The 13,275-nt window shown below is 49.7% G+C and overlaps 1 protein-coding gene across 3 annotated transcripts in view; it reads left to right on the top strand.

The window, feature by feature from the left end:
* The window catches only part of GLIS3 (GLIS family zinc finger 3), a 439,975-nt gene that overhangs the window by 20,649 nt on the left and 406,051 nt on the right, over positions 1 to 13,275 (top strand). The gene's annotated exons all lie outside the window — the stretch shown is intronic.

Here is a 13,275-nt window from a genome sequence, read left to right as displayed (position 1 = left end):
ATGTCAAGTGTTAGCTAAGTCTACACATCAGCCCTTGTGATTTAAGAATTCTAAGTTAAAAAGTTAAAAAATCCAAGATTAGAGGAGGGAATTGTATTAGAGCTTAAATTCGGAGTCCCTGGTTTACAGGAAGCTATGGAGGACAGTGAACGCTCAAAATCCATTTGTAGACTTGGCCTTCATTGAATTATCTTGGTCCGTTGACCAAGAATGTGAATAATCTTGCTTTCAGACAGAGTGCATTGGAAAGTGGATTACGGCAGATATAGTAGGTTAAAACGTAACACATTATCCTTTGTTTTTAATTTGTCCCATTTTAAATTTATTCTGGTTTCGATTATCTTTTGACTTCTCTTGGGGGGAAATATCTTGGGCGATCAGGTGGCTGGGTGTGGTGGAAGGACAAGGTCAAGTTTGATGAGATACTGTCTTCTTGCTCCAAAGGGGCTGGATTCTAGCCCTTAGGGCTGCTTGGGTGCTGGAATGGTAATAAATAAATGAGTCAATAAATGAAAAAGGGTAGGGGATCATTTAAATAGCCATATGATGAGAAATGAGTGCACTTTGATGGGAAAATTATTTAAGACCAGAACCTATGACTTTTATGACATAGTAGCGAGAGGAAACCCGCCCAAGGAGAAGAATGACAAGATGTACTTAGAGCTTGTGCTGAGCCAGAAGACCTGGGTTCGTTGGAAAGGCAGAGAGATGATGTTTTTAACTCAAGAGTATTTGAGTTACCATGTACTTTTAATTAAAGAGTAATTGTTGGAGAGCAGCTGGCTATGTGAATGACACACTGTCTCTCGAGGCTGCTGTTGACTTCATGAGGTTATCTTGCAAGTGATATGTGTGCTTAGACTAGCAGAGAAAGGACATCGAAAGCTCAGCTTTATGAAGAGTGGTCACACAAGTAAGGTATTTCTAGCATTGAGCTTTGATATTCACACCACCAAATAAAACCACTAACATCCCTGTGAATACCCATTTGCCCAGGTAATTAATTATGGTGGATGATGATTTGTAACAAGCAAAGCGGTCAGTACGTCCTTTGTCTTGGTGCCTGCATATTTCTCTGTAGGGAGACAGTGGCTTCCCACACAGCCCAAATTCACAAGGCTAAAATATGCCTTTATGGACCTGCAAAGGGACATCAAAAGGTTTATGGGAAAATGGAATCTCAACGATAGCAGGCTTCCACGGAACTTTTGGAAGTCTCCTCGCATTTAATTTCCTATTCTCTCCTGTCTCCTTTCCGCTTCCGCTTTCCCTGCTCTCTCCTCCGTCTCACTCACTGCCCTTTTGCTTTGCTTCGGTTTGGGCTTGAGTTGTCTCATTTCTTCAGTGTAAGCATGGGACCGTGTCCCTGTGGCTCCGTCTACAGGAGCTCTGTCATTTCCCGGTTCCTGTGCCGTCAGTGTGGCCGGCTACGTGCCATGCTTAATGTTTGTTCGTGTGCTTGAATTTGGGGGGACAGAGTTCCAGTCAAATCTCGTGGCTCCTGCTTGACCAGTGGACCGTGGAATGCATGCTCTGCTACATGCGAATACTGGCCAACAAGAGAAAGGGACTCATGAGATCACCAGTAGGCTTGTGTTGGGTGCCATAGTAAATCCCAGCAGCCCCGGCAGCTTGTGCACTTATCGATTTAACCAATAAAGGGACCCAGGCCACCAGCCGGTAAAGTGTTTGGAAGTGAGTACTTTGATGGTAACCAGCGTGATTCCAAATTAGAATCGTGGTTACAAAGCAAAAAGCCAACAATATTCCCCCTCCCCCTTTTTTTGCACTGGCTGCTGGGTTTCAGCTGCTGTTCATTTGGTTAGCAACTAAACTCATACACACTGTGCCACCAAGGCTCCTTAACCTGGTCAAGGGGTTAGGATTTGGCACACACCCTTGTTCATGTGCCCCATGACTGCCAATGCAGGGAGTGGTGGGAGGGACCGGCCAGTGACCAGGCAATCCAGGACCCACGGCTGGCTTTCAGAGGCTTTTACCTCTTCCTGCCTGCTGGGCTTACTGTACAGGTTGAAAACTGGTACTGGCTTTCATTTTTTACCCAAACCAAATACGAACACCCAAACTAAACTTGGTTCCAACTCACCAGTGCCTCCATAGGACAGAATAGAAGTACCCCACAAGCATTTCCAAGGCCATCACCTCTGGGAGAGCAGACAGCCACCTCTATTGCCCTTGGAGCAGCAGGCAAAAAATAAAATTAAAATAGATGCTTGGATACTTAAGGCATAATGAGATCTCGGGGTCAGTGTGTCTTGGAACTTCTATGAAAGATTGGGCTGCTCGAGCCCTCGCCTTTTGACTTTCTGGTTACCTGCTCATCTCCCCAGCGTATAGGGCTTGCTCTGGATCTACCTGGTTGGGCCATGCTTGATGGATACAGGCCCAGGAGCCTGATCTTGGGGCCCACCAGTGGTCTGGTTGGTGTCAGAAGTAGCTGGATGCATCCTTTTCAGACCCCGTGAGCCAGGTTGTAAACCGAGCCAGTACTTGACTGGGAATGGTGTTCTGGGCTGTTTGAGCTTCCGCCAGCCAGCTACTCAATGATGAATGAGCACATGCTACGGGGCAAGACGCCGTTCTGCACGAGCCACCCTGCCTGGTAGAACGCAGTCCTTGTACTCACAGAATTGGCGGAGTCACACAATAAAAGGGCAGGTAAACCAACGCAGCAATAAGTAAGGTAGGGCTTCTTAGGGTAGTATTTGAGAGGGGTTCTTTGCCCAAGGTGAATGGGTGTGTCTAGGAAGAGTAGGGATTCTCAGCTGACACCTGTAGGCTAAGAGACTAACCTTGTAGACATGGAACAGGTTTGTCCTGTATGTGTGCGTGTGTGTGCGCATTTGTTCATGTGAAGAGGGTTGTCTGAAATTTACTCCAGGGAGGGTTATGGTAAAGATCAAAGCATCGAGTCTTCAAACCATGGCTTCATCCGTGGCCAACACAGCAAAATCAGAGCAGCCCTGAATGTATAAAAGAAGAGTCTTCCAGAGTGATAACCAGCATTGGAAAAATTACGGCTCCCAGTCTTGGAATGGTTGACTTGAAAGAGGTGGAGTGAGCCTTTCAGGAGCCTGAAGTGGGAGATTGGATTATTTCCAGGACTGTGGAGGGTGACTCACATTCTGAATGGTGTGGTTGGCCTCCATCTCTGAGCCGGGCACCATTGTTTCAGACTCTGCCAGTCAAGAGCTTTGGTTGCTATGCGATCGCCGGCTGCCCTTGATTTTTAAGAGGGAGATGAAGGTTTCTAGCAGGGCATCATCACCCTGTACGTCTCCCTATTCCAATAGGCTGGCACTTCACAACTTCGGATCCATTCGGGTTGGGCTTCGTCAGCCATAATGGAACGGGAAGAACTGGCTCAAAGCCCTGCAAAGCAAGAGCTGGAGAGGAGAGATCAAGGCCACGGACTCCTCCCTGGTTCCCCAGGGTTGGAAGTCTACATAGAGATGGAGCTGTAGGAGACTCGCCGGGCACCCGATGAAGGGTCACGGGTGACAGACTGAGGAGTTTTGGTTTATCTTGAGGACCCTGGTGAGCTGGTGAATGGCTTGCTTTCATCCCAGAGAGGATGCCTTAAGCTAGAGGCTGCCGCCACTGGGGGTACCACAGTGTGCTCTTGGAGAGCCACCGGATATCTGGAATTTGAAATGCAACGTCTCTTGACCACCAGACAAACTATGAGCCCGAGAAAGCTCACAGGTTACACAGGCGATGGCCCTATGTTCCCCTTGGTTATAGATCGTTATGCAGCTTCATTTTCCTTATTGCTGTTTATTGCATTGGGTTGGCTCCCAATCTTGGCTCCTGCGTGCACACCAGAGCAGCATGTCTCCAAGCCCTTGGCCATCCCAGGGGGCAGTTGTGGATCAGATTGCTTTGATCCACAGGGGTTTCCTGGCCTGCTTTTAGGAAGTAGATCACCAGGCCTTTCTTCTTAGTCTGCCTTAGACTGGAAGCTCCACTGAAGGGTGTTCTGCCTCCTAGCACCCCCTAAGGCTCTGCTGACAAAGGGGTGGGGGGTGCATGAGGTGCAGGGCTGGCCATCAAACCTGCTTTCCTGGGTGGCAGGTGAGTATTCCCCAGGAGCCGCGTCTGCCTACCTTTCCTGGGGTTGAGGCGATAAGAAACGAGTGCTGGATGCCAGTTAGTGTGGACCGGAGCAGAGGGCGGGGCTCCGGAGGGTGGGGCACTCCCCTGTCCTGCAGGGTTTGAGAAGCACACTCACCATTGGACCACCCAGCCTCTCAGTCTTGGCGGTTCTTTTTTTTTTTTAAACAATTTATTAGGGGCTCATACAACTCTTATCATAGTCCATACATATACATACATCAATTGTATAAAGCACATCTGTACATTCTTTGCCCTAATCATTTTCTTTTTTTTCCTCCTCTTTTCTTTTTTTACATTTTATTAGGGACTCATACAACTCTTATCACCATCCATACATATACATACATCAATTGTATAAAGCACATCCATACATTCCCTGCCCCAATCATTCTCAAAGCATTTGCTCTCCACTTAAGCCCTTTGCATCAGGTCCTATTTTTTTCCCCTCCCTCCCCGCTCCCCCCTCCCTCATGTGCCCTTGGTAATTTATACATCGTTATTTTGTCATATCTTTCCCTATCCGGAGTCTCCCTTCCCCCCCTTCCCTGCCGTCCCTCTCCCAGGAAGGAGGTCACATGTGGGTCCTTGTAATCAGTTCCCCCTTTCCAACCCACTCGCCCTCCACCCTCCCAGCATTGCCCCTCACACCCTTGGTCCTGAAGGTATCATCCACCCTAGATTCCCTGTGCCTCCAGCCCTCATATGTACCAGTGTACAACCTCTGCCCTATCCAGCCCTGCAAGGTAGAATTCGGATGATGGTAGTTCGGGGGAGGAAGCATCCAGGATCTGGGGGAAAGCTGTGTTCTTCATCGGTACTACCTTGCACCCTAATTGACCCATCTCCTCTCCTGAACCCCTCTGTGAGGGGATCTCCATTGCTTGGTTCTGTGTATGGAGGGGGGAGATGAATGGGAACTGACTGGCGGGCACCGATCACCACCACCACCACCACCACCACCACCCCGGGTGCTTGGCATTCTGTGGTGGGGTGTTGTTTCTTTTCTTTCAGCATTTGGCCACCTGTTCTTTGTTGTGTGTGTGTGTGTGTGTGTGTGTGTGCGTGCGTGTAACAGCTTATAAGTTCTTAGTACCTAAGTACTATTAAGCTGTTTACCCCGAACAACTTAATAAATGGAAATGCTAGGTGTTTCTTGGGGCCTCAGGGCACCGGGGCGTCATGCCTGGGCTGCTAAGAATGCTGTGAATAGGGCATTGGAGAGCCTTGGCCAGAGGGTTAGGGTTCCCTCTGCAGAGAGAAGTCAGGGGCGGAGCAGTGTTGCCCATGGGGGTCAGCTCAGTGGTGTCCAGACCACGGTCCCCAATTCTGTTAGTCTTGCCTTCGTGGTGGCTCGTGGCTGCCCTACTCCAGCTCCAGCTATGGGTTGATCTGCTGAGGAGAAGGACAGTGACAGCAAGAAGCCAGAAGCCACCAGGGTTGACCTCCCTCATCTGCCCCCTTGCAATGGCCTTCCTGGCCATCATATAGCTCTCCCACTTGACTGATGGAAGAAAGAGACCACAGGCTTGTTTTGGTTGAAAATGTACACCGCAGACCACATGCCCGTTCACCAGCTTCTCCTGCACCATCGGTGACCCTCACAGAAATGGGCTTCTTTTCTGAAACGGCCCTCCCATGGACCTGAACTCTCTGTCCCCACAGCACCCTCACCCCCCAGCGTCCCGTCTGACCTTTCAAGTGCTGTTTTCAACCTGATCCTGTGGAGATGGTTCTTGAAAGAGCTCAGTACTCAGACCTGAAGCTCTGTACCCACGGAAGTTCAGTCAGTCAGTCATTACCAAATAGAGCCCCGTGGACTGCTGAAGGTCAAGCCAAACTGCCTTGGAAGGAGTATGGCCAGAGTGCTCCTTAGAGGCGAAGATGGCCAGACTTCATCTCACAGACTTTGGACACTACGTTCTCAGAAGAGACTGGTCCCTGGGGAAGGACATCATGTTTGGTGAGGTAGAGGGGCAGCGAAAAAGAGGGAGGCGCTGGGCGAGATGGACGGACACTGTGGCTGTAAGAATGGGGGCAAGAGTAGGAACAACTGTGAGGATGTCACAGGACCGGGCAGTTTTGTTCTGTTGTTTGTAGGGACGCTGTGGGTTGGAATGACTTGATGTCACCCAACAACAACAGAGGCACGTTGGAAGAAAGGCCTGGTAACCTACTTGTAAGATGTCAGAGCGCAGTCCTACTCCGAGACACACGGGACCATCCTGAGTCCAAGTCACTCCAAGGACAACTGAGGATTTTCAGCCTCGGAAAGGAGTTATTTTTAGATTGACTTTGCTAAGGTACAGAAACCAGTTTTCAGATGGGTTGCTGCCTCTAGGTCGGAGCTGTTTTTCTGTTGACTGAACCAAGGAGGGCATGTGGGTGTGTCCCCACGGGTCACCATACCGTCCTGGCTAGAGTGTGTGCCTGTATGGTCCCCGCAGCCCCCGCCTTTGCCCCGGTCCCTGTTGCAGGAATACCACTCTGTAAGGAGGCTAGGCGGGACTCATTTTTCAGGGCGTTTAGGGAATCCGTTTTATGCAGCCCTGACACAACTATTTGACAATTGAAGGCAGCTCCACATTGGCAGTGTCCCGGGGTTTATGTCACTGGGAAGGTTTTCACGATAAAGTAGCTGCGCTCAGGCCCCTCTGGCGTCTCTTTTTGGTCTCCGCTGTCCTTGGAGACAAAGGAGGGAGTTAGTTACTCATTAGCGTTTGTGGGTTATTCATTCTTGTTGCTTTGAAAAACATCAACAAAGGACACCAAACTAAGTCAGATGAACAAAACGAAACAAAAATCCCCAACAACTTTTGCCACTCACGGCTGGTGACTCCTGGAAAGACCTGGGTTAAGAAAGATCCTGTGTTATGGGAACCTGGGTGGTCTGAATTGAATGTACCTCAAACAAATGTCTGTTTTATCTTTTTTTTTTTTTTACTGTTTGTGTCTGGCCAACTTGACTGGTTCTAAGTTGGAACTTGGGTGAAAGCTTGGTGCCTCAGTGGGCCCACTGGGTTTGTTTTCCCCCAGCATCACATTGTAAAATTCACCAATGTGCCACTGGCTTGGTCTGCTGCTTTTCTTTATCATCCTTTCACTTATGTTTACCCCCATAACAACGATAAACAATAAAAATATTCACCGATAACCAGTGATTGTGCCATGCTGAATGCAATCAAGGCAGAACAGGGGCAAGATTAGCAACTGGGGTCATACACTGGTGAAGAAAGGTAGTTGAATGGAAAGATGGATGAATGGGGGATGGGTGTGGGGGCTTGGATGGGTGGGTGGATAGACGTATGGATAAGTGGAGAGGTGAGTGGTAGATGGATGGATGGGTAGGCCAGTGCAAGGATGGGTGGGTAGATGGATGGATGGATGGGTGATTAGATGGGTGTATGAGTAGATGGATGGGTTGACAGGTAAATGGTGGATGGGTGGGTTGATGGATGGATGGACAGACGAGTGTAAGGATGGGTAGATGAGTGGGTAGATGTGTGAATGGGTAGATGGATGGGTGAGTACGTGGGTGGTGACAACATGCTGCTGCTTTGTCCTCATGTTTGCTGGCATGCTTGAGTCCATAACTGGGGCATGTGTGCCCGTCCACCTCACCGAGGGTCTCTCTCACCCTCACCGACCTCTTCCCCACACGTGATACCCTCCTTCAGCGATGACTTCTCCTCATGTATCCACAGCATGCGAGTGGGACCCTGTTCTGATGTGATCCCTAAGGTTTTCCATGGCTAATTTTCAGATCAATCCAGCTTATTCTGGAAGCTCCACTTAGAAACCCATCACCCTGGGTGACCCTGCTGGTACTTGAAGTGCCAATGCATAGCTTTCAGCCTGAAAGCAGCATGCAAGCCACTCTGGTATGTTGGCATGGCTAACTGACAGATGAGTTGCTAGCTTTTGTTGCTGTTTTTTAAGTGATGCAGTTTTTAGCTACAGATGGATTGATTAGCTAATACATTAGCCAGCGAAAGATGGGGCAGAACACTTGGTCACTCCCCCACCCTCCTTTTGCTTTTTAATCATTTCTGTTTCCTTGTACTTCCAGTGGGCTTCCCGTAGAATTAGAGCAAATAAAGCTAATCTTCCATAAGCAGTTCCAAACCTAACCCAAGCAGCCAGAGAGCACAGGCATTGTTCAGTTGAGGCCGCCAGAGTTTTCATTCTGCCGAGCCGAGGCAGGTGAAACACAATGTTTACTTTTGTTTACTCTCTGGCCGACGGAGAGCCCACTTTATGTGATTTATTGATGCTGGGGGTAAGTCAAATTGATGGGAATTTCCAAGTTTTACTGAATGGCGGGCCTGGTGTGTTCCAGTTATAGAAGCTGTTTGTCAGGCTCGGAGCGTGTCTCCTTTCAAGGACCTCTCTCTGTTTCTCCCTCCTTCCCAAGTACTGTGCGGGGGAACGTTCCCAGGTAGTGTGTATCAGCTCCCTGTTGGCTTCTCTAAAGCAGCGAAGCACAGCAGCCTGGAACATGAACATCTGTCATGTACTTCAGTATTGATCAGCTTATATTACTTGGCCAAAGCCACAGTCCTGTGAAGCAGGGTAAGGGGGACTGGCCCCATTTTAGGGACGAAGAGACTGAGGCTTAGTTCAGCAGGCCTCGTGCTTCACGTGCTCCACAGGGTTTGCCTCAAGTACTCCCTCACGCGCTCCTTCACTCCCTCCCCGACTGCCACTGAGTTAACTCTGATTCACAGTGACCTGATAGGACAATGTAGAACTGTCCCTGTGGGTTTCCAAGATGGTTACATTTATATAGGAGTAGAAAGCCTCCTCTTTCTCCTTCGGAGTAGCTGGATTTGAACTGCTAACCTTGTAGTTAGCAACCGAACAAGTCACCCCCTATGCCACCAGACTCCCTTGAACACTAATCACCACGGAGTGGATTCTGATTCCTGGTGCTCCTGTAAGTGACGGATTAGATGTGTGCTCCAGAGGTTCCAGCAACTGGTCTTTCTCTGAAGTGGCTCTCAGGGGGTGTGGATTGCCCCCCCCTTTCAGGTCCTAAAAACCCAGACTCAAACCCATGGCCTTGTAGTTGAGTCCAGCTGGTGGCTACACGATGGGTGCAGCGTGGAACTGGCTCCAGAGGCTTTTGGAAATCGATTGGCTGACCTTTCTGCCCAGGTGACTCGGGGGTGATTCCAACCACCAGCCTTTCAAGTCATCGTCAAGTGATCACCCATTTGGACCACCCAAAGGCTCTTATGTGGCCAGGGTGACTTCAGTCTCCTGACTTCGGACAGGCTCTCACGAAGGCCCAATCTTGGGGAAGAACATCCTGCTTGGTAGAAGGTCACAGAGGGAAAAAGAAAGATCCCCAAGGAGATGCGCCTACACAGTGGCTGTAGCAATCGGTGCAAACGATCGTGAGGAGGGGACAGGACCTGGGTCCTTTCCTTCAACTGTACATGGGGGTCCCTGTGGGTCGGGACTGACACGATGGCACTTAGCAACAACAACCTGACCATGTAATTCATTACTCAAGCCAAAATGCTTTCAGGAGTGAAAGGGGGCCTCTTAGGCTTTATAAGATCTTGGATGGGCTAAGATTCTTCCATGATAAACTCTAACATACCGTGGTCCAGTGCATGATGGGATCCAAAGAGAAGCAGCCAAGCAGTTAATCCGGTCACGGTCCTGATACAATAGAGGGACGTTTCATCCCAGGCGCAGCCTCCTCTTATACAGATGGCGTGTATGGAAGCTCCCTCGCTCCTGCTGGGGCTGGACCCTGCAGCCGGCTCGTTGACCTCTTGTTGGATCACCTGCCAATCTCAGGAGCCGTCAACAGACTGCCAACCATGGCTTCCTTCAGCAGCTCTCCCGATCCATTCAGCTGGGCATCCACCAGCCTGTGGCCTTCTTGTTTCAGTCCCCGCAGCTACGGGAGTCAGAAGAAGCCTCCAGCCGACATCTGACCTACGGACTCGAACCAGACTGGACTTACCTGCTTCTACAACTGTGGGGTCATTTCTTGAACCATCAACCTCTTCCTACACACAGATACATGTTTCGCTTCTCTTGAGAACCCAGCCTAACACATTTGGGACCGGGAGTGGTTCTAGAGAGACAAAATCATGAGGATGAATTCTCTAAACTCAGCCTACACAGGGCCCTTGAAATCATTATGCCTCCTTCTGGGGTAAAAAGAGGAATGGAGGCACATTCACCCTACATGTAGGGGAACGCTTGGTGGCACTGAGATTCAGATTCGTGTCCAAGTGTCTTAAGGTAAAGTACTCAACACAGGTCAGCACCATGTGAGCAAATAGGGGCCTTACCTCTCAGGCCCAATGGTAAATTTTAGTAGATGATTTTCTATAATGCGTACATTTCTGATTGATCTAACGTCGAGAATAAGCGAGTTGGTGATGATTTAGCCTTTCCTGTGTCCTAGTACTCTGCTTCATATCTTTGACCTTAATCCTCCCCAGCCCTGGGAGCCACATGGAAGACACAGGGCCGAGGGACTAAGAAAGATGGAGCCACTTGCCCGAGAGCACACAGAAGAGCCGAGGGTGTTCAACTTATCTCTCAGCCCCAGGTAAAGTTTGCCTTAAAAGACTCTAGGCTCTTTACAATCGAGGTATTTCCCTACGCTCCACATTCTCTGTAATGTAATTCCCCCTGTGTGTGGTGGTATACCAGAGAAACCAAGCTCACTGCCATTGAGTTGATTCATTAACAACCCCATGGACCAGCGTAGAACTGCCCCTGTGGGATTCTGTGTATCCTTGTGGGAGTAGAAAACCCCATCTTCCTCTCCTGGAACAGCGGGTGCTTTTGAATGGCTGACTTTAACCCCAAGTTATGATAGCATAGGGCCTGCTGTATGGGGAGGTGGGGGGCTTCAAAGGGTTCACTGAATAGTGGAATTCTCATAGGTACTTGGAACCTAACAGTGAACTGTAGCGGTCAAGTCCATGTCTAGTAAATTGTTGCAGGTCGTTTGCGTCAATTTGTGTTAAAAGGGACCCTCGTTAGTTCACAGTATTAATAATTGCTAGCAGTGGACCATCAGGAGGTCTGGGGGAACAACAAGCACTCTGCTACCAACTGAGAGGTCGGTGGTTTGAAACCAACACGCTCTCTGTAGGAGGAGGACCTGGTGACCTCGTCCTGTCAAGATCACAGCCTAGCGACCCCTATGGGGCCGTTGGACGCTGTCCTCAAGGGCTGGCCTCCCTTGCAGTCAACACACAGCGCACACCCATGACCATCAGCCCGGGAGGCACAATGGTTGGACACTGGTGTGGCTGCTAATCGAGAGGTTGCAGGAAGAAAGACCTGGCAAATCCATCTCTGTCAAGACTGTAGCCTCGCGAACCTCAGGGGCAGTTCGACTCTGTCCTGGAGGGTCACAGGGAGTTGGAATCAACTCAGTGACACACAACGGCACTGCTTATTGGTTCCCAGGATCTGCGGCTTTCTCCCCTGCCCCACACTTGAAATAGACTTACAACTTCTGAGCTGCAGAACAAGTGGGTAGGGCCGCCCCCCTTCCTCCCCCCCCCCCCCCCCCCCGCTACACACGATCTAGTTCATCTCCCTTCAGTCAGGTTCCCGCCTTCCAAATGCTGTAGGGGCAGAACCCCGTGACATAAACAATTCCCACCTGCTCAGGAAAGAAGACAGCTCAGGAGTGGCCGAGACTCGGTCTGTAAATACAGGTCATTGAGGAGGGGGCCTCGCTAGGAACCCTGGTGGCGTAGTGGTTGATAACCGCGAGTCAGCAGTTCACGACCACCAGTCTCTTTGCAGGAGAAAGACAAGGCTTTCTACTCCCCTGAAGAGTTGTCGTCTCCGGAAGCCACTGGAGCAGTTTTGCCCTGCCCTCGAGGGTCCCGTTGCTCAGAATGGACCCGCTGGCAGGGAGTTTGGGTTTGATTTTTGGTTAGCAGCTAGGCCTCCGATACACAGTGACATTTCCAGAGTGTCCACAGGGGTCCAGGCCCCTTTGCTCCGGGGATTGCAGTGTGAGGAGACGTCCCAGCCTTAGTGTGCTCATCGCAAAGTGACTGAGAAATGCTGGTTTCGGTCCTTCGACGGTCATCCACTGAGCTGTGCAGACTGTGGGGCTGGGGTAGTAGTGGAGTGGGAGTGACCCGATCCTCCTCCCCTCTCCCCCTTTTTGTTTTGATGGTCACCTTCATGTGGTGTGGGGATTAAGAAAAAGCATTTAATGGATGATCCAGTACCTTGTTAGGTTTATTTTGTGTTTAGGGTTTGGGGAGGGGGAGGGTATCAAGAGTTTGGGCTCACCGGCCTGTCGCTGCTCTTTGAAATCACCTTGAGAAGCACGCAGCACGCCGCCTTTATTGCTCTTCACCTTCCCGTGCTTCACAGGTACGGCGCCGGGTACCAAGGGAAGGCCGCTGGATTTGAACTGCCAGCTTTGTCGTTAGCAACCCAATGCTTGCTTGAGCTCACCACCAGGGATCCTGGGGGGTGAGGTGTGTGTATGTACCAGTGGTTCTCAACCTTCCTAATGTCTCCACCCTTTCATACAGTTCCTCTTGTTTTGGTGACCCCCAACCATCACATTATTTTTGTTGCTACTTCATCACTGTCATTTTGCTACTATTACGAATTGTCATGTACGTATCTGATATGCAGGTTGTATTTTCATTGTTACAAATTGAACATTAATTAAGGCATAGTGATTAATCACAAAACAATATGTAATTATATATTGTGAAATAGTTATGTGTTTTCCGATGGTCTTAGGTGAACCCCATGATGGGGTTTTCCAATGGTCTTAGTTCGACCCCTAAAGGGGTCACGAACCACAGGTTGAGAGCCACTGGTATATACCTATGTGTGGTAGTTACATAATCTGTTGTCAGTTTGAGACTTAAGAGTGAAGGGGTGGAGTCTAACCTGTCAATCAGGTTGCAGCTTGAGGACCTCATTTGGAGGTGCTAAGGAGATAAATAGCTTGCTGGAGGCAGGACACATGCTCAGTCCCTGCAAGATAGTCCTATGGAGAAGACACATGGAGCTAGGCTAGAGCCCTGGAGCTGAAGGAGCCATGTGGAGACCCACGCCAACACTGAGATGCTTCTACCACCACTCGATTCACAAGACTTTCCACCCACTGGCCTGTGG

Source organism: Tenrec ecaudatus, chromosome 10, assembly GCF_050624435.1.
Source record: "Tenrec ecaudatus isolate mTenEca1 chromosome 10, mTenEca1.hap1, whole genome shotgun sequence".
NCBI classification, from domain to species: Eukaryota; Metazoa; Chordata; class Mammalia; order Afrosoricida; family Tenrecidae; genus Tenrec; species Tenrec ecaudatus.
The sequence above is the reverse complement of the archived record's forward strand: the minus strand, read 5'-3'. Positions and strand labels throughout refer to the sequence as shown.